Genomic DNA, 20,510 nt, shown 5'->3' on the forward strand with positions numbered 1-20,510 from the left:
AGGTCCTGGTGATCATTTGAATTACAGTCAGACTTGTACCTCAGACTGGTTCAAAGAGCAGCAATAAAAAAGATTCACACACACTTTTTGCCCCATCCAGCCCCTGAGGTCCTACATTAAACACCACTCAGCTAAGCCTGAACTCCTCACTCCAGTTAATTTTTCATCTTTGGCTTCAGCTCTTAGGTAACATTTCTGCTTTTGGGAAGCTGTGTAGTTTCTGGTTCACAGATCCTACTGTACGTCATCTTTAAATAAAACCATTTGGATTCCTTTTAGCCTCCGCCCATTCTACCTTGGCTGAAAAGCAGCATATAGACAGGACTTTGCCAAGGCTCTTTGAGAAGGAATTTTAATTAATTGCTTTGTGTACAATTTAGAATTTAGCAAAGGCTCATATTTCAAAGGCATCAGCATGACAGTGCCACAAAGAGGGAGGAAAAATAACCCACTGAAGCCAACATCCATAAAAATGTGAAAGAGCTATGGTAAATTCTGAATGATAAGCATAAAAGCAGCCCCTTGAGAGACTAAACCTTCTGTCGTACAGTGACTATTTTGAGTTAAATTAGCATGATTATTCCATTATAAACTACTTTGTTTCAAGAGTTTAGTATTCTTAGCCATGGAAAATCTCCCTAGGTCTATCCTTGTTCAGGATCTCAGAGAGAAAACAGACATTTCTAAACTAAACAATGAGCTTGGCTGTTTTTCAAAGCAGAGCAGAAGTTCAGAGATCAGAGGTGGTCTTCTTCCAGTATCAGTAACATCTTTGATCAGTTAAGTGTTAGTGAGCAAATCTCATGAATTAAATGAAAAATGAAGTCAACTGGCAGAGATGCAGCTGGGAGAAAAGGACTGCTGAAAACATGCAATAATTAAACAGAAGTGAAAAACACATTATATGATGAGGTGCCTGCAATAACAGGATATTGAACTCTACGACCAAGAGGTGCCTTCCAGTTTCACAGTCCTAAAGACTTTTTTGATTTATGTTTCTTACAAATTACCTGGCTGATGATGAGAAAAGCAAAGAAACTCAGCCTGAATATACTGCTGCTGCTGCTGTATCATCGAGAGCAAAGGAGCAGGAATTCAGAGGACAGCCAGGTGTACGGAAATGGCACTGTGTTGGGACTTGTGAGATCTGAGGATGTTCCTAATTTCTGGAATGAGTTTAGCCAAGTCAATTAACATTTTGATTTCTAATAAGTCTATAGGAGATTTGCATCCTAAACAAGTTATAAATAACTGAATCTAAATGACTTAATTCCTTTGATACTTCCAATTTCTTTGAGAGATTCTTCAGTCTGCTCTGTAGAAAACTTTCCCTCCTCTCAGTTTTTCTGCCTAAATTCTATGATCTTTATCTAAATGAAGTAAGAGAACCTCTGGTACAGAGTATCTACCTATATTAGAGCAAGCCAAACATGTTAAGGAATAGCAGCCAAGTGGCTACAGTTCTTAACAGGAGGTTTGATCGCAGTCACCTTCTGAATGGACCACAGATGGACAGTAGATAGGATTAGCGGTGAAAAGGGCGAGTGAGATGTCTTTGGATATTTTACATTCTGGCTGGAGCAGAGCTGCTCTGAAACAACTACCATGTTGTTTAGGGCTGCTGGATATAAGATACTCTTGTTAAGGCCATGCCTACGTAATTATTTATAGATTAAACTCAATGCTTCCTTTGGAGCCATTCCAGAGGCCAGCCACCATTGGAGGAAATTAAATAACAAACCTGTGTTTAACATTATTAAAAGAAGATTAGCCTCATAGCAATGCTCTGTGTTACTGAAGAGGATTTACATTTCAAGTGCATTCTACACATCCCAGGACAATACCTAGAAGAATAAATCCCCTCCACCTCCCACAAGGAACAGGAGCTGAAGAGTGGTGCTTCCCCTTGCAGCAGCTTTGCCTGGGCAGATCTGTGCGGCATGAGCCCCCAGGGACTGCTACAGATCTCACCTCCTGCAGAACACCCCCAGCATCCATCCCCTGGCTGCTCACAGCCAGCTGCTGGAAAATGGCTTCAGCAGGATGAGAACAGCCACCTACCTGGGGTGGGTTGAGGCGTGCTTATAGCACCTGGAGTAGGGATCAAACCACTTTATGGCAGGATGTCAGACTAACAACAACCTGGTTTGATCTTTCTGGGGCCTCGTTTGGGGCAAATCAAACTTGTGTGCAAGGAGAAACAGCTCCTAGGCATAGTCATGGGCCAAATATTAGAAGTAACCTGCAGATGTGCTCCTTCTCCAGGTAGCTGAAGGGGTGGGTGGTTGCAGCAATAGCCCCAGACCTTGTTTGCACAGCCAGCACTGCAGAGCAGAAAAAGATGCAGCAGAACCTGCACTACCCTGAGTGTCACCTCCTGCAGATAACTTCAAAGACATAAATCCATCCTGCCACACTTAAAAAAAAAAAAAAAAAGCCTGCTGTCCCTTAAAGAAATGTAAAGGCATGACTTGTATTGTAACATGACACACTCATACTATCTTGAGCATATTGTCTTAATCAAAATGATAACAAATATCAACTAGGAAATCTCAAGAACAAGGGTTTGCAACATCTATTGTCCTACCAACAGGTATCACAAGTGTTATGCAGAACTCACATTTTCATGATCAGACCCTAAGGGAACGACATCTGCTTAATCCTATAATATCCCAGCTTCTCTTGGCTTGTGTTTGAGCCTTATGACTTTTTAAACACAGTTGTTTTATATCCCATGTTTACATAAGGAGACTCCAACGTGGCATTATGTAATAGTTATATATAGCCAACCAGATGCGGGAAGAGACCCATATTAAACACAGAAATCAATAGCTCATAATAACTCACTTTTGGTGTCACTGGAATTGGTAAATTTATCCGAGTTCAAACTGAATGAAGATAATTGCTGACTTAGATGTGTAATGTAGAAATATTCAGTCCGTGCCCATAATTTGGTGATCAATTTCTCATGTACTGTATTGGTAATTGTACAGAATTAGAAATAAATAAATGGCACATCTCAATCCATGTTGAGTATGTCTTGCCTTAAAGCATGCTCCTGGGCTCCTGACTATGGATAACGTGACTTGTACCAAACATACCTCCAACTCGTGACTTGGCAGGATGTTGTCATGTCAGTTAATTTTACTTCATCAACGGCAGAGACTTTTCCTGCCTTTTCTTGGAGACCGTAAGGTCTCTGCTGCTATACATTATATCCAGCACAAGTGTGTCTGGGTGGGAGGCTGCATGGCTCTACACGTCCTCCTCTGCATTCACAAGGGAAATACAAACTATGTCTTTGCTCTGACATTTCAAAGCACCTGGCTAGAAAATATCCACGTACTTCCTGAGAGTGGCTGTAAAAAGGATATTCTAAGAATATTGATGCTGTCAGTTGGTAGTGCTAGAAACCCTGAGAGCACCGAGACAATACAATAGTGCTGCTTCTTATACATTAGGGAGAGATGTGTGCCGCCTTCTGGCAAAGGGTTAGTCTTGGGAGTGCTGTATCTGATGCCAGAAACATTCCCAGAGCCAGCCCTTGGCTGTCGAAGCTCCAAGCACCCAACAAAACCAAGACAGACAATGGAAGCTGTGAGTGAAAACCAGACTTGCTCCGCGACTGCAAACCTGTGCCAGAGCTCCCTGGTTCCAGGAGGGCAATGGCCCAAAGGCTTGGTCCAGCCAGCAGCTTTTGAGTGCACAGCAGGTTATTTGTGACCAGGAAAATCTGCCTCTTGTGCTGAATTTCCATACACTTTTAATCCCAGTGACTGAGGAAGACGTTGGCAAAGCTTATGCCCTGCTGAAGGCAGGCGAATAAAGCACCTCGCTGCAAACGGAGCCTAACATTTATTTTGGGTGTGCGATGGAGTCTGAATTCATGTGATAGAGTAATTCTGTCGATGAGGTCATGTGTTCCTCTGAAGGGGCTTCTTTGTACCCTGGGTTAGTTAGCAACGCTTTTCTGTTATCAAGCATCTGATTAAACTCACAAAGGAAGGGTCTTTAAAAAACAGTCTCGAGAAGTGAATAAATAAATTGTTGTGGTTTTTTCTTCCTTTTTTTTTTTTTTTTTTTTTTTTTTTCTTCCATTTTATCCAACAGGAAAAACAGAGAGGAGTAAGATGGGGAAGGGGCACCAGAGAGGGAGTCGTTCTCAAATGACAGAACAAAGCTCTTAATCTATTTTTAAATTTTCTACAGCACCCAACTCTGTGGCAGGTAATAGTTATATGCATCCATATGGCACGTTTCACCTTGAAGGATCACAGTGCACCATTCTAATAGGGAAAGCCTTCCAGAAGCCATCCTATACCACTCACTGCTGGAGTGACACAGAACCTACTTTCTGCAGTAGTGAAATCCTTACCAAAACACTGGAGGTAAATTAAAACATACCTCACATTGTTATTTGACCTGGAGAAAGACTCAGCCCTTTGTACGAGAATGTTTTGCCCTGCAGCTCAGACACCTTTTCTAGTGTTTTGTAGTCCCCTACACCATGTGCCAGGAATAGCAGCTCAGCTCTGACAGCAGGGAAAGAATGAATTTAGCTAAATCATCATTAATTTCCCTTACAGGACACAAATCCAAGATCACCTTAGATTGTGAAGTCTAAGAACAGCAAAGCTCAAGATGTTAGTAAGCTGTAAGATACATGTTTTTAAATACCTGTGCTTATTAGAATTGTATTAATTCACATTAGTTATTTGGTTACCTCAGTGGACCATTATATTAGAAAACAAACAAAAAAACCTCAGCTCCTCTCCTTGTGGATTGTTTCATTTAGTACTTCCCTGCCCTCTCCATTGGTTCTCTTGGCAAACAAACAGCTGTATAAACGTAGGTCTATTAATAAAAGAGCAGTAGAAAACAGCTGTGACCGACTGATGACAAAGTAACAGATTGTCCTGGTTTCAGTTAGAACAGAATTAATTCTCTTCCTAGTAGCTGGTGGAATGCTGTGTTTTGGCTTAGGATGAGAAGAGTGCTGATAACACCCCGATGTTTTAATTGTTGCAGAGCAGTGCTTATACCAAGCCAAGGACACCTCAGCCTTTCGCTCTGTCCTGCCAACAGGCAGGCTGGGGGTGCAGTAAGAGCTGGGAGGGGACAGACCCAGGACAGGTGACCCAAACTAGCCAAAGGGGTATTCCATACCATCTGATGTCATGCTAAACAATATATAGGGGTGGCTAGCCGGGGGGAGGGGGCCGGACTGCTCGGGGTTAGGCTGGGCATCGGTCAGCGGGTGGTGAGCAATTGCATTGTGCATCACTTGTTTGTACATATTATTATTACTTTCCTATTATCACCATTGTATTATTATTATTATTATTATTATTATTATTATTGTTATTATTATTTTGTTATTATTATTTTCATGTCTTATTAAACTGTCTTTATCTCAACTCACGGGCTTCTCTCCCCCGTCCCAAAGAGGGAGGGGGGAGGGTGAGTGAACGGCTGCGTGGTGTTTAGCTGCCGGCCGGGTTAAACCACGACACAGATACAGCTGGTTGAAAAAATTTTCACAACCCTTACTTTGCCATTGAAAGATACCATTTTTCATTCAATTCTGAACACTCAGCAAGAAGAAAACCAAAGTATCAGCAGCATTTCAGGAGTTTCCTCTCTCAACAAGAAATTCTACCCTACACCTGAGAAACCATTCTGAGGAAGTCATCTTTGAAACCAGTAATTTCTGTTCTGTGGGTTTGCTTTGAACAAAGTGGCATTTTTTAAAGAATAACTGCCTCAATCATGTCTTCAGCCTTCTTCTTCCAATAAAACACAACACATTGCCTTCAGTTACTAAATGAAAAGTAATACCAAAGTGAAACTACAGTGCTCATGTGCTCCTCCATCCCAGGACAGGAGAAAGAAAGTGAATTTGCATTCACTTAAACCTCTAAAAGTAAAGGGCATCCACAGGGAAGTAAAGGCATGTCAGTGCATTGCAAAATACCATTAGACACCAGACGGAATTTTCAGGTACCAAAACACTTCAAGAACAGCGGTACAAATGCTGACAAACTTTTTTCTGTTGGTTACTGATTGTGTCATTACTTTCCTATTTCTGATCATCTTGGGGGCACAGATTCTTATATTTGCAAGGCAAGGCCTGCTAATTCTACAAAGCCCACCACAACTATCATAGCTGCTGGTAACTAATATGCCCTCCCACACCCGCAGCACACTTGGCAGGAACCAGGCTTGGCTGAAGATGTGAAACAAACAGCTTGAAAGCCTGTGAAAGGAGAAGAAAGAATTGTTGAGGAGGGGTAGGTGGGGAAGCAGAGGGGGCAAATACTCAGATGTCTCTGTTTTCTAATGGGATTGTGCTGTTTTGGTGTACCAGCCAACCCCACTGTCTCTTTCCCTACAAAGCATGTTAGACCAGCTGGTGAATATGACCTGTGGCACTCCAGTGACTCTCAATAGCTAAAAATATGTCTCAGCGTTACTTTCTGTAAAAAATGCAGGGTTTTTTTGAGGCAAAATGAGGATAAGATCATGTAAAAATAATGCCTCTCAATGAATTCATGTGAATAATGCAAACTACAGTGGGTTGACTGAAGCAATGTCTCGCATGGCTTATGCTGCAGCTCCTTTCTACCTCAGGGCTGCGAAGCCCAGGAAATGAAAATGTTCCATCTACAAAATACTTTTTTTTTTTTTTTTAAACAGGTTAAGTGTATTCTCTTTATGATATAGAGAGATGAAACTGTGAATATTGAGTTGAAAAAGCCAAGCTAACGTTCATTCAGATCAAGATTCTTTTTTTTTTTTTTTTTTTTTTTTCAAAGTTATATTCTAGCCATTTGCAACAGTGGTTTGTATGTTGGTGTGATTTGGGTCCTGCCATGCAGGCAACACAAAAAAAAAGGAGTAAATATCCTCTGGATTTGTCCTGCTGGGACATGTGGGAGGTGACTGCAGGCAAAGGAGCGCACAACTCCCTGCTGCTCTACCACAAAGCTGTGGTTTGTGGTGCTGTGAGGATGGACATCTTGGAGACACTCCTTTATGAAACTGGGGAACACAAACTGCCAGATGGACCTACTGGGGAGTCAACTGCTGACTGATGGGAAAATTAAGATGGAAAAAAAATAATTGAGATGAACTGATGTCTAGGGCAGCCAAAGAAAACATCCATATGGGTGTGACAGTTCAATGGCACGGTGAGGCGTACGCTGCAGCCTGGTAGTGTCATTGCAAAGTGAAAAATGAATAGGTCTCCCACTGAATGGATTCCCCAGGCCTGGAAAAACTACCTCTCAACAGAAGTTGAGACAAAAGCTTCCCAACCAAGGGTCTGCAGTCTAAGTCTTTGGAACCATAAGAGGAGAAATGAAGCTAATTAGAGCCAACTTGTTAGGGCTGGACGCGTGGGGTTCCCACAGAACCGTGTGCCCCCGGCAGAGACTCCTGAAAGTGCTCACAACCTTGGGATTAATAGTGGTGTGGCCTCCTGGTTAGAACCCAGGACTGAAACTCAAGTTTCCTGAAATGAAATTATTTTACAAATTGTCTGGTATGTCTCAGTTTATCCATTGGTAAAACCCCACAGGGGGAGCATACTGCTTGGTGAATAAAGGATTCCAAGGACCTCACGGGAAGGTACTGTCAAATTCTTATTTCAATACTTAGACACTTTCCTGAAGACTTCTATAAAATTGCCAGAAAATATATACGGAACAAAGAACTGGAGAGTTACCCACTACAATATAAGGATGAAAAAGAATCTCAGAGAAATATCCCTGGCACTGGAGAAGAAAGTCTGACCAGAGATGTGCAGCAAATATGCAGATAACTACATGACTGCTGGAAATTCTAGGGTAACAATAAGAAACTGAATACTTAATCTGAAGCCAAACCATAGGATGTGCCAAGCCAATTACCAGAATAAAAAGATGAACCCATGGAAATAAATGATAAGGTTAACAAAACCCACAGAGAAACACACCAGAATTTGAGAAAAATCTGTAACTGAGACAAAATAGAAGGGCCCAACCAACTAAGCTATATCTACAGAATGCCCTTTCATCTATAACAGTCTCCAGACATTTTATGAAATCAGCAGAGGAGACATTCATGCACACACGTACACCCAACCTTCCTCCACAATGAGATGTGTCCACCGTTGTGTAGCAACGCCTGCTGCTGTTACACAACTGCCGTGATTCATGCTTTCGGGCAGGAAGCAAAGAAGAATTCTACATCCAGCTCAAACCACACAAGGAATTTTATCCAAGCCACAAGAAACTAGCTAGTTATTTTAAGGGGTAGAATACTCAAATGTGTCATATATAAACTGAAAGAGAGAAACTCAGAAGAGGTAACTATAGGAGAACCAGCACCAACTCCATCCAGCCTAGCTCTCAATGACTGAGACGAGACACGAGTTAACAGGAAACCCAGTGTGCACTTGGGGCTCGTTTTTTTGTTAAGAGCTCAGATACCTGAGCATCAATTTTCGGAAATGGGAACTCAGAAAAGAGAAACAAAACAAGCAGGTCAGTGGGGTGCTTTTGAGCTGCATTCAGACTCATGGCAGGGTGCACAGCAATCAGCCCAGTACAACGATTTGCTACAAACTTTTGAGATTAAAAAAGAAGAAAAGAAAAAGAAAAAGAAAAAGAAAAAGAAAAAGAAAAAGAAAAAGAAAAAGAAAAAGAAAAAGAAAAAGAAAAAGAAAAAGAAAAAGAAAAAGAAAAAGAAAAAGAAAAAGAAAAAGAAAAAGAAAAAGAAAAAGAAAAAGAAAAAGAAGAGAAAAAGAAGAGAAAAAGAAGAGAAAAAGAAGAGAAAAAGAAAAGAAAAGAAAAGAAAAGAAAAGAAAAGAAAAGAAAAGAAAAGAAAAGAAAAGAAAAGAAAAGAAAAGAAAAGAAAAGAAAAGAAAAGAAAAGAAAAGAAAAGAAAAGAAAAGAAAAGAAAAAAGAAAAGAAAAGAAAAAAGAAAGAACTGTGCATCTGTTAAACACTTTTTTTTTTTTTTCTTCCATCTGCAAAGCAATCTCTGCTCTTTCTGTAGCTTTCAGAGCTGGAAGAAAAGAGCCTTTGACTGACACAGCCTAGACAAAAACAGTATTTCCTTTTCCAATATTTAAAAACAACAACAAAAAATACCACTTTTCATAACAAAAGCAATTTTTGTACACAGTCTCAAGCAGAAATCACTCTTGCCCCTGAATACATACTGTACCTTTTAATGAAGCCTTTCTAATAGCAAAAGCATTTGCTTTCTCTCTTGGCTTTTTCCTCCCCATAGCAAAGACGTATGTAGAACTGGAAAAGATCTACAGTTTTCTAAACTTGTCTTTGGAAAGTTTCTTTGCCAAGTTACACTTTGTCAGGAGCTCATTATTTTCTGGGTAGACACTAGAGACTTCACTTTGAATTATTTTGAGGGCTGTGCTGATGTCGTTTCAAACTCTGTGATTTGTATGCTTTTTTGCATGAATCACAGCAACTTATGTTCATTCCACATACAAAGATCTGTTTAATTTCCAGACCCTTCTCCATAGTGTTTCTCCCAAAACCATCCCTAGGTTTTCCACAGCCCATTTTACAGAGTGTTTTTGTGATAAGATAGGAAGGGGAGAACTTCAAGACTTCTGATTTTTTTTCTCCACTCCTTTCGCTCCCTGGCTATATGATGCTGGTCCTCTCTCCATTCCACATTTGAATCAAGACCAAGGTTTGATTGAATGAATTCATACAATTCTGTCTTCATCTGCACTTTAGAGGAGCCATCCTGGATTGACAGTGAGACTGCATGTGGCCCAGCAAGCTGGACTGTGTAGGACTGATGCTATCTCCATCAGCAGAAAGAACAGAGATGGACTTTGCAAGGCTGAGCCCAGAAAACTTAAGACCTCCTAAGTTCCATAATGAAAACTAGAGAGAGAAAGTAAAAAGCAATGTTCACTACAGAGTACAAAGGTCTCAGAATGCTAGTTCAACGTCAGGCTAAGCAACAGTTTCCGAGAGCAAAGCAGAAACCAATTCTGGGGATAGAAATGTGGACAGTTTCATTTGGCCCTTGAATTTGAATTCACAAGTGAGGTGTGAAGCATCTTTTTTTTTTTTTTTTTTTTTTTCTCTACTGACAACAACAGAGAGGAAATGAATCACCAATACTACTGCCAAGTACAGTATGAATACGTTAATAAATAGGTGAAGAGGTGCGGCTATAAGCAGGTGCCAAATTCCTCATCTTACCAAAGATGCTAGTGAAAACTACGCTGTAGAAAATAGGATCTTCGCATTCATAAGAACCATGAGCTAATGACACATTAAACAAATACACACATAGTATGCAGGTGAATAGCTTAAGCACACTGAGACGACATTGCTTTTTCAGTGTCTCTGATGAAGCTGTTTTTTAAATTGCTTGTGCTTCTAAAAGAAGAGGTAAGCCAAAAATCCACTCCATATACCCAACATCACATTTTTTCCATATTTTAAGTGAGTTGAGCTGAAGGAATGTCACGTATATAGGCAAGTGAAGTGGAATTCTGTTTTAATGGCTTTGCTCTAACCAAGTGCACAAATAATTTACATGTGCATTGGTCTGAAATAACAAGAAGTGTTTAAGAAATATGAGTTGCTAGAGATGATGCTGGTCAGCAGGCAGCAGGATACGTTCAGAATTCATTGTGGATATTCACATGCAGTTTGTAATTTTACTTCAGTTTGACCATATGCTTATTCTAGCACTGCAAATGACACCTCTGAACTGTCTCAGAAGTCAGCCACAAAAGCCTGCGTTATTTTTGGCGATCAGAATTATTATTACTTGCCTCCTGTCATTAAGCAGACTTTGGTCTTCTTAACAGAAGCTGGGGAAGCATATAGGTAACCCGTCCCCAGAAAAGTCTTTGTTTTTCAAGCAATTATTAGTTTGTCTGGGCGGCTTTTCCTCCCCACCAGAGCTCCTCTGTCCTTGGTACTAGCATCTGAAATGTGCAGGAATGTGCGCTTTTTTTCTAACTCACAAAACCACAGAAGGAGTTCCTTGAAATCTGACTTCCAGTAACAGCCCCCAGGCTAGCTGGCTGCTTGGCCTAGTTCTGTCAGCTGCCGTAGCATCAAGAATCTCCATGTTTGGCAAACCAGGGTATGGTAGCAAATTTTAGCAGAACAAAATATATAACAAAGAGTGACGATGAAGTGAAATCAACCATAGTGTGGCAACACAAAATAAAATACAAATTTAGATTCACAAAATACGAAGCAAATCGCATGTGAGGCACTTGAAAACAGAGAAGGGGCCATTTCTAAACAGTCCAGTTGGAGGATTTTTCTCAGTGCTCTGATTTAAAGCAGAAGCACTTATATAATGTAATGGAAAATACAGCCATATACACAGCTCTGAGCAAGTGATTAGTTGCAACGGTGACTGAACTCGGACAAAACTCTGCCCTGCTGTTTCAAATGTCAACAAACTGGGCACTATTACACTAATGGGAGACTTGAGAGACCTCCACCACCAGCGCTCTGACCTCCTTTTCTTAACCCGCAGTGACTTGAAACCTGTCTGTGTTAATGTCTTAGCTGACAGCAATTTGAGCCATGGAATAAAAGAAGGGATGTGGAGCTCAATTATCCAGCAACAGATCTCCAGTGAAATCAATGCAATTGTGTCACATGAGAATTTGGCTGGCAGCCTCGGAGGTCTGCAAAAGAGAAAACCATCCCTCAGAAATGCATGCTGAAATGAAGCAGACAAGGAATAATGCAATGAAGTGCTGCTTTATGCATGAAAAATGCTCGGTGGGTTCTAATTTCCTCTCCGTTAGACTGGTCCTTCCCCATGTAACTCCAGAAGCAGTACTCCTGACCTAAATGAGCACGGACCAAATCAGATCAAGGCAAGGCATCTTCTCCAAAGAGAAATTTCTCCACCGTATGATTAAGACAATGACAAGCAGGTATACTGTAAGTATATTCAGCACCCCGTAAAACTGCTCATGTCAGCAAAACAAGCTATCTCTCCAGGTGAAACAGCTAAAGTTAGATACAGTAGACTTTTATTTGCATTAAGGCCCCCTTTTTATCAGTCTGGTAGGGCATAGTTATAGGATATTAGGATATAGAATTATGGCATATGTAGGGCATATTTATATTTATCAGAATGGCACATTTCTTACTTCAAGTGTGATGTAAATATAAATCTGGAGACTCCCATATCTGTTCTGAATAACATAACTTGCAGAAACGAGAATCAAGCCACAACCTAGAAAGCACGGTGTAATTCCAGATCATTTCCCTTTTCTTACAGATGAGCCTTCACCCACATGAATAGTGCCTTTGAAACCATTAGTAATGTGGAAATGTTTTCACAGCCAAATCTGGAGGGATTCTACCCAAATCAAAGCATATAAACTCATTCAAAATGACCTTCCTCAGCACTGACATGGCACTACCATGTCATTGGTAAGCACGGGGCTTCTACTGAACACAGATGGGACAGTGACACTGGGATCCTGCAGACACAAGAGGCTAAGCACCATGTCCACTGATGGGGAAAGCATGGGCAGGCACACAGGCTTGGCTGGCAGAGCAAGACATATTTCCCTCTTTCTGCCAGTGACCCTCTCAAATCCCAGTGTACTGTTACATATAATTAACAGTATATGAAATAATAGCCTGAGAATGACAAGAAAAGTGTAAATAGCATCTAATGCATCTGAGCAGGGCTCTACCTCTCCAGGTCCTTCATTCTTTCCATCAAATCTGTAACCACAGGACTTTTGGTTCTGGATCACTGTGATTGACTTGCTAACCTGTAAAGCGTGTAAGTCTACATCTTAATTAACACTTGGCAGTGGAAATAAAAATTCCCTGGCTTGCAGATGGTATATCCTCCTATAAACACTTCTCTTGGACACCTATCTGGAAAAATAGATAGGACATTCATAAGGAGTGCTCACTATGGGAAATGCCAGCATTTTTTCCTGGAAGCTATTTACACTGCCAAGATACTTCAATAAGAAAAATGATCTGAGACCTTTCCCTTAATATGCATCCTGTTCTCATTTGACTTGTAGTCTACAGTGTGCAGCATTCATTCTCAGTCAGACTTGAATTACTGCAGTACAAGCAATGCAGAAGGGAAGTACAAGCCACAAGTAAAGGAAAAATATGTGTTACACTGTGTTGCACTAAGAGGAATGGATTGCCTATACATCACAAGCTACCTTTATATCTTTCTTGGCATAGACCTTTGTCACACAGCACAGAGAAACTATTTAGGAGGATTCAGCATATCCAGAAGAGGCTGGTTTTCCAAAAGAACCAGTAGAAACAAAGAACCAGTGCAAAGTGGACACTGAGCTCCCTTTGAAAGCCTGACAAACTGACTTCTGACAAAATGGGATCATGCCAGGCCAAGAAGGAAGACAGCCACTAAGGTCTTGTACTGTGCTGTACAACACATACTGCAAGTAAAGCTGCTAGCCTGTCCAAATAAAGGCTTTTCATCAGACCAAAGAGACTGAACCCCAGTCACAAGTGCTCAGCTCGCAGTTGGCTGTCCCACCTGCTATCCCCACACCCTGCCTTTAAGGCAAGTCCAAAACCAATTGACAAAATCTGTCTATTCACAGATCTTACAATTTCTTGGGAACAAGAAGCAAACTTCTTTCCTGGAATTAAACCTTTTTTTTTTTTTTTTTTTTTAAATCCCTTTTCAGCAGGCAATCCTTAATGGTGGAAATAACAACTTAGCCAGTTCTGATGAACACAGAGGGAAACGATCTCACAGTTTAATTTCTGTTTATAGTCAGAAGATGTTTACATCCCCTTTTAGTTTTGTGCTGCCAGAAAGATGTAAAAGAACGTTAGTTTAAAGAAGAATCAAGACAGTTTGGGTTGATATTTTGGTTAATATCCTAATCCCATAAAAAGTTATTATTTGGAACTTTAGGTTTACAAGGTTATGATGTTCCAGTGCATCCTGGGAAAAAGCACAAATGCTCAAGTACTTCGTTAAAACAAACCCATTACAGTGGAATTTCTCTGGGCACCGAATTTCAGACCCTTTGAATATCTTGGCCAATATCTATACACATATAGTCAATGGTACAGCCTGGCATGGGTAAGAGGCAGACTACTACAATACACCTTTGTCATGCCTATGATTCAACCAACTGGTTTTGAAATTTGTTTAAAAAAGATTTCTGTTCCACCACCCTGTTCTTTCTACTCAATTACTAAAAGGAATATGTTTTCTAAGCATGAAACAATATCATTTTTGTCAAGGGTCTGGAAATTGAGCACTTATATGAATTGAAGAAAGCTTCCTTTCTCTTCCCTGTGCAGTTCTGGTTACAGGGAAAGAGCTTTCTGTGTGAGTAATCTTTCTAAGTAGGAAGCAGAGCTCCCCTATTGCTAGGGAAGAATGGACCTCCAGTAGGCTAATATGTGATGGATGACTGAATGCAAACTTGGCAACGTTGTTCTCCGCTCCCCAAAGAATACAAAATGCCACAGGCTATTCGTACACAGGGACTCGCTGGTTGGAAGTTCTGAAAACTTGGCAACGTCCCACCTTAGTTTAATTGAAACTACAGTGGCAAGACAATTAAGGATGTGAATTTGGAGAAATTGCTTCCAACAGGATGAATTTATCTTTGGAGGCTGACTCATGCATAAGTGAAACAAAAACATACATGGAAGGTTATTCTTGTTGACTCCACAGCCTGAGCAGCAAAATCTCACATTAGCTTTTGATGAGTGCTTCATGGGATATGTCAGGCCTTGTGTATTAACTGGTATTCTTTAAAGACACTTTAACTACATACACATAGACTAACTGAAGCTGTAGAGGTTATTTTGTTATGTCAGTAGCAGGATATGCAGTATGTAGAAGAGAGAGAAATGATGCATACAGAAATCCAGTAAAATATTACATTAAGGCCATGTCTAGTTATAATTTCATGTATATCATCCCAGCAAACTGTAAAGAGCTTTCTCCTAATAGTGAATGTTAAAAGAGATACTAAGTAATTGAAACTTTGTACTTTCAGCAGAAGGATGTCTATTATATTCCTTCTTTTAATGCCCAATTACTTTCTGCAGGACTGAGAGACATCTCTTGTCAGGCAGAATCCCTTTCTGCCTCCCTCTCCTCAGCCTGCCCACTCCACACAGTGCAGTTACATCATACATTGAAAGATTTCACTAGCTGGAAGAATGCCCAATTTTTAACTTTTCCCACATGTGGAAGGCATTTAACTTCAGTTCAGATTGGACAGAGGATCGAACGCACGAATGGACAGTGAGCGCTGAGCTAGGGGGAGTTTCACACTTGTATAAAACCCAGAGCTCAGTGGAAACTGAGACAGCTCAACATTGTCTGTCAGGGCTGTTCATTTGATCTGCCTTCCAGTACTCCAATTCCTTCTTCTTTTCTCTTCACAACACAAACAATTTTTTGGACTGCTAATGATAGCAATTGTAAGTTCTTTATGGCAAACAGCATCACCTACCGTGTCTGTTCACTCTTTGTAATACAATGAGATGCTAAAATGTTGTAGCAATAGTAATAACATCATCAGCATCTAATAAACTCCCACACAAAACCATCAAGCCATAGACAGCAAATCCACTTCGATACCAAGCAGTTTAGTCAATTAAATCACATCTTATAAACTCAAAAATAAGGAGTGTGTGCAGATCACTTCTATCTCCTGAGTTCAAGTTTTGATATTTTCTGTCCAGAGCTAAAAGTTACACATCCTACAATTCCTTGTGCCAGCTTTGCAAACTTCTGAGCTTGGATGATGATAAAATATTTGCCCATTAATTTTATAAGCTGTAACAGTTATTTTCCCTAGTTTCCTAATTTATTTGCTAACACTGATTATTCTGAAATAATAAATCAGCCACTTCCTTAAAACTACTAGGAGTAGCTACTACACTTAACAGTATTTCCACACATTTACTGTTTGTAGCCACTGGTTTTGATGGCAATGATCAGTCCTTAAGAAGGGTACACTAAGTTCACACCAGAAATTAAGTCAGAGAAACTGACTTAATGTTGGTAAACCAGGGCACAATTTGAAAGCCCAGTATCTCAACCTGCCACAGTTCAACACAAACACCTTTTTATTATTGAGAAGCTGGGATTTCTAACTTTCCAGTGATACAAATCATACATTTATAAGCCTGGAACTTCATGAGACACCAGACCTTTAAAATGTCCCTTTCCCTTCAGCTCAGCAGTACTGTGATGCTATGTTTCCAAAGTCGAACACATCAAGTCACAGACTTCAAATTAGAGTAACTTTTGCTAGTCTGAATTTCTCATGTTTCACTGTGTGCCATACATGTAGGACAGGTAAATGTATAGCTGATAACGATGCAGAAACCACTCTGCATTTATACTTCCTTCCAAATGTAATGTCCAACTTAGATAGACAGCAGGGTTCAGTAATGGAAACAGCCACTGAATGAAAACTTTCTCCCTTACAGATTTGCCAGTGTGGGACATCCATTTACACCCGACTACTATTTTATACAAGCTATACTATTTTACACAAGCCAGTATACTTCATTACTGCTTAGCACCACTCAAACCTCTTGGAGCACACCCTACAAAGCTATAGGAACAGATGAACTGTCATAGGAAAAAGGCAGACAGCAGCACAAACAGGTCTACTATTTTGAATGGTTTTGCCAGAGGGATGACAGGGTTAAAGCTCTGGCTCCAAAGCAACATCACTGTTTCACACATGCACTTGCTCCTTAGTTCTGCTTTGCTTTTGGGAAGGAAAGGATGAAAAAGTCCCGAGAAGCACAGGCCTTCCCGCCTAATCTCATCATTTTATCAAAAGTGAAACAATACTCAAGTAAAAACTTTGACAGTCTCTTTACAGCAAGTCAGAACATCTTCACATGCAAATAGTCTTCAGCTTTTTTTAGACACATTATAAAAAGCAGTAATGTTAAAAATAAGCTACTCCTGGCTGAAGTTTGAACACCTATAGAAATGCTATTCTAGCAACAGGATAGTTAAGTTTAAGTGAGTACAGGGGAGACATGTTCCACCCTTAAAGAAGAGGTGGGATCAAAGAAGGAATAGATTTGCATTAACAAAGACCTCCAGCTAACAAATTACCTGTAGCTTTGCAGAGCACTTTTTAGTCTGAGTATAGGAATATTTCAGCTAAGCTCTAGCATAATTAAGCACTTATAATTCAATGGGAGGATTGGATTTGGCTTGTTCTCTTATCATATGTCTATTTCCACAGTATACCTGGATGAGACTTCTGCTACAGAATATCAGATTCCCTCCAAATGAGACATGACACACTAATCTGCAGTCTGTATGCTTTTCAGCAGATCCTTTGGCTCTCCTGTGGCTTTGAAAACACTGATAATGTAACGGTAGTTAAAGGATTAAGGACTGGAACTTGCAAAGAATTTTCTCTGGGCTGGAAGGAACCAGAAGATAAAATTAATGAGCAAAAGACCGTGGCAAACAAATAGCAATTTGCTGAGGATAGTGATGGTGATAGAGTCAGTGACACTCGGGATAAGCAGTGTCCTGTACGGCATCCCTCTTCCCTCTGCCTCTTCTCAGCTGCTAATCCCCCTGCTCAATTCAGATGCACATCCTTCCCTGGGTGATGGTGCAGAGGTAGCAGCTGCAAAGAGGCTCGCCCTGAACTCCCTGATAACTCTTCAAGTGCTTTCAAAATTCACTGCCAGGGAAGGTCAACTGCAGACAGATTGTGTCTCTTACTTTGGCTAAATACTTTCATTTGCTCCTGGGTTTCTATTAGCAGTAAGAAAAGAAAAAAAAAAAAAAAAAAAAAAAGACCAAAAGACCCCATAACCCTTTTCTGCAAGTCCTCCTGGAATTCAAAGCACAGTTGCTACCCCCCGCTGTCCAGCTCATTCACTGACTTAGAGCAACCGTAAGGTTTCACAGATCTAAAAAGGCAAACACAGAACCTCACCATAATAAAAAGGAAAGAAAAAGAAAAAAAGTATAACATTAATGATAAACTGTGTAAAATGAATTTTTACTATTATTTTTTTTTTTTTTTAATGGTGAAAAAACACATAACAGCTTGACATGAAGGTTTTTGCCCAGTCCATGCACCTCATTGATTTCTATTCTTTTTCATAAGGAAAACCTGATAAATACCTTGCTATGCTTTTTAATTCCATGTCTCCACTATGCAAGGGGACATGCCCCGGTCCTGTCAATCTGATCGTATCTCCTCCAGCATGACACAACACAGACTTTTCAGAAGTTTAGAGCAATTACCAAACACTCAACCTCCCAGTAGCCAGAGAGTGAATTAGGTAGGGAAAACACTGCAAAGGTGATGTAACACAGAGTTTTGAGTAAGAAGGCTTAAGTCTTAAATGAAGCTAGGTGCAATGGTTTTCTCCCAGTCAGTTCTCTGTTTTAAGTCAATTTGAGGCTAACTGGGGAGTGCAGAGGCAGTGACGCAGAAACCTCAGTGCAGCCGGCAGCAAGCAGTTAAAGCAAGTGCCGGGTTTTTCCATGATGCTGGAAGATTTCACTCTCCTGCTGTCCAGAACCCACCCATTTACTTGGCAATAAGATACCAGTTGAATCTTCCTTTGTCTTTTGCTCCCCACAGCAGGCTCAGATGTTATGGGACTTCTAAAAAAAACTAGAGCCAGAGGGGGCAGGGAGGAAGGTGACAAAGGTTCAGAGCAAAGCAGTGTGCAGACAGCAAAGGAAAAGGGCCCGATTCTTTCCCAAGTTACACACAATAGCAAACGAAGAGGAGTTACCTGGGAGGTTTAAGAACTGCAAGTGGATTGCACCTGGTACACGGTGTGAGGATCTGGACACATTTATATTACCTGGCTAGTCAAGAGGGAATCCCAAATCTGATTTTCTACCCAGCCTGTCAGTCAGGTTTCTGCCTATATTCCTGTAGATGTCCAGCTTTAACTTATCCATCCTTCATTCATTCATTGGATCAGATTAACATCATTGAGAGGTTTCTTACATTATCATTGCATCGGATCACACAGACAAACCAAAGGCAGGCATGCTCCAGTTCAAAAATCTTCCCTCCTAAGCTCCCTGACTACTCAGACTGAATAACGTCTTAGCCGTGAGAAGCTGAAGGCTGTGTTATTGCAAACTTGGGTGGGAGAAGAGCTCCTGGGTCTTTTAATTCAGGAAGGAAGCAGACTTACCTTACAGACTCTGACAGAGATTAGATCCTGCTGCGAGCAGCCTCCATGAAATAAAGATGTTAAAGTCAGCTATCAGCTTCTGACTTTGTTGCCGTCCTGTCAAAACTCTGAGAAGTTGTGATGCCTAATTCTGTGTGAGTGTGTGTGTGTGTGTGTGTGAAAGAAACGTTTGACAGTAAGGCAAACTGGTCAGATCAGCCAGATTCTGCTGGGTTTATATAGCTGAGCTGCAAATCCTGATCCTTGGCTCATTCTGCTGTAATAGGATGCCTGAAGGCATTTTTTTCAGTTTTGCTTTAAAGGAACAGCCTCTCTCTTTGGCTTAGCTTCTGAAGAAACACACACGCACTCACATACACACACTGTCATACACAGACACACACACAAAAAAAGAATTTGCATGCAATTTATGGCTAAAGAAGGAAACCCCTGAACCATTAAAAAAAAAAAAAGTCAGCTCAGGGCAAATGACTCAGAAAGCAGAATATTTTCCTTACAGCATCAGCAAAGTACATTATCAGGAGTTTTAAACCCCTCATCCCCATTATTTCAACGTTGCGAAAGAGTAGCAAACTTAAATAAAACCAGGGGAATCACAAGCAGGCTTTCAGTTCCAGAAACTCCTACAGAACATGCTAGGACTAACGAGCAGTTAGTGCAAATCAACCCCACTTCACTGGAATCAACTAAAAAATTCAGATTTACACAAGCTGACGATCTGGCACACACCAGCATTTTTAAGCTTGTGATGTTTGCATCTCAGTGTACTGCCTCTGCTCTCTCAACAGCTGGAGGGAGAAAAGGGCAGAAATCAAGAGAAAAGTCTCACAAGCAGAGTCCTAGAAAGATTCTTTGTTAAAAAAAAAAAAAAAAAAAAAAGAGAGAGAGAGAGAGAAAGGGAGATAGAGATAAAAGCCCAGGGAAGAACATGGGAGGGCTTCCCTTTCTTCTCAGATCTGATGAAAAGACATTAAGTGGTTGTGTGTGTGTAAAGATAACGCAACCACTTGTTCGAGGCTCATGCTTTTCTGGTCACTGCATTCTCTCTGTGTCCCATCCCGGAGCTATCAGGAGCACACATGGTGCTCACCCGGGACAGCTGCAGGGGCCTTGCTGTCTCTGATTACCTCTGAACTTCACTCAGGCTCGTGGCAGAGTTAAGATCACAGTTAAAGGATTCTCATTAGCACTGACCTGCCTCTTACCTGCCATCACACCAAGCTCACTGCTGCTGTAATGCTGTTGTTTTGGTTTGATGTTGGTTTGCTTCTTTTGAAGGTTGAAGGTGGTGGAGAGGGAAAGATT

At 40.7% G+C, this 20,510-nt stretch overlaps 1 protein-coding gene across 4 annotated transcripts in view; it reads right to left on the reverse strand.

Moving 5' to 3' along the window:
• Window positions 1–19,552, reverse strand: part of TNC (tenascin C) — a 73,559-nt gene extending 54,007 nt beyond the window's left edge. For 2 of the 4 annotated variants that reach the window (XM_082775735.1, XM_082775733.1), the window contains exon 1: window positions 19,206–19,549. The gene's annotated coding sequence lies outside the window, so the exon portion shown is untranslated. Of the gene's footprint in view, window positions 1–19,205 lie in introns of all 4 variants that reach the window. The other 2 variants (XM_082775732.1, XM_082775734.1) reach the window with 2 other exon arrangements.
• Between the last annotated feature and the right edge of the window lie 958 nt (window positions 19,553–20,510).

The sequence above is a fragment of the Aythya marila genome, assembly GCF_965140915.1.
Source record: "Aythya marila genome assembly, chromosome: 19".
In the NCBI taxonomy this organism is placed as follows: Eukaryota; Metazoa; Chordata; class Aves; order Anseriformes; family Anatidae; genus Aythya; species Aythya marila.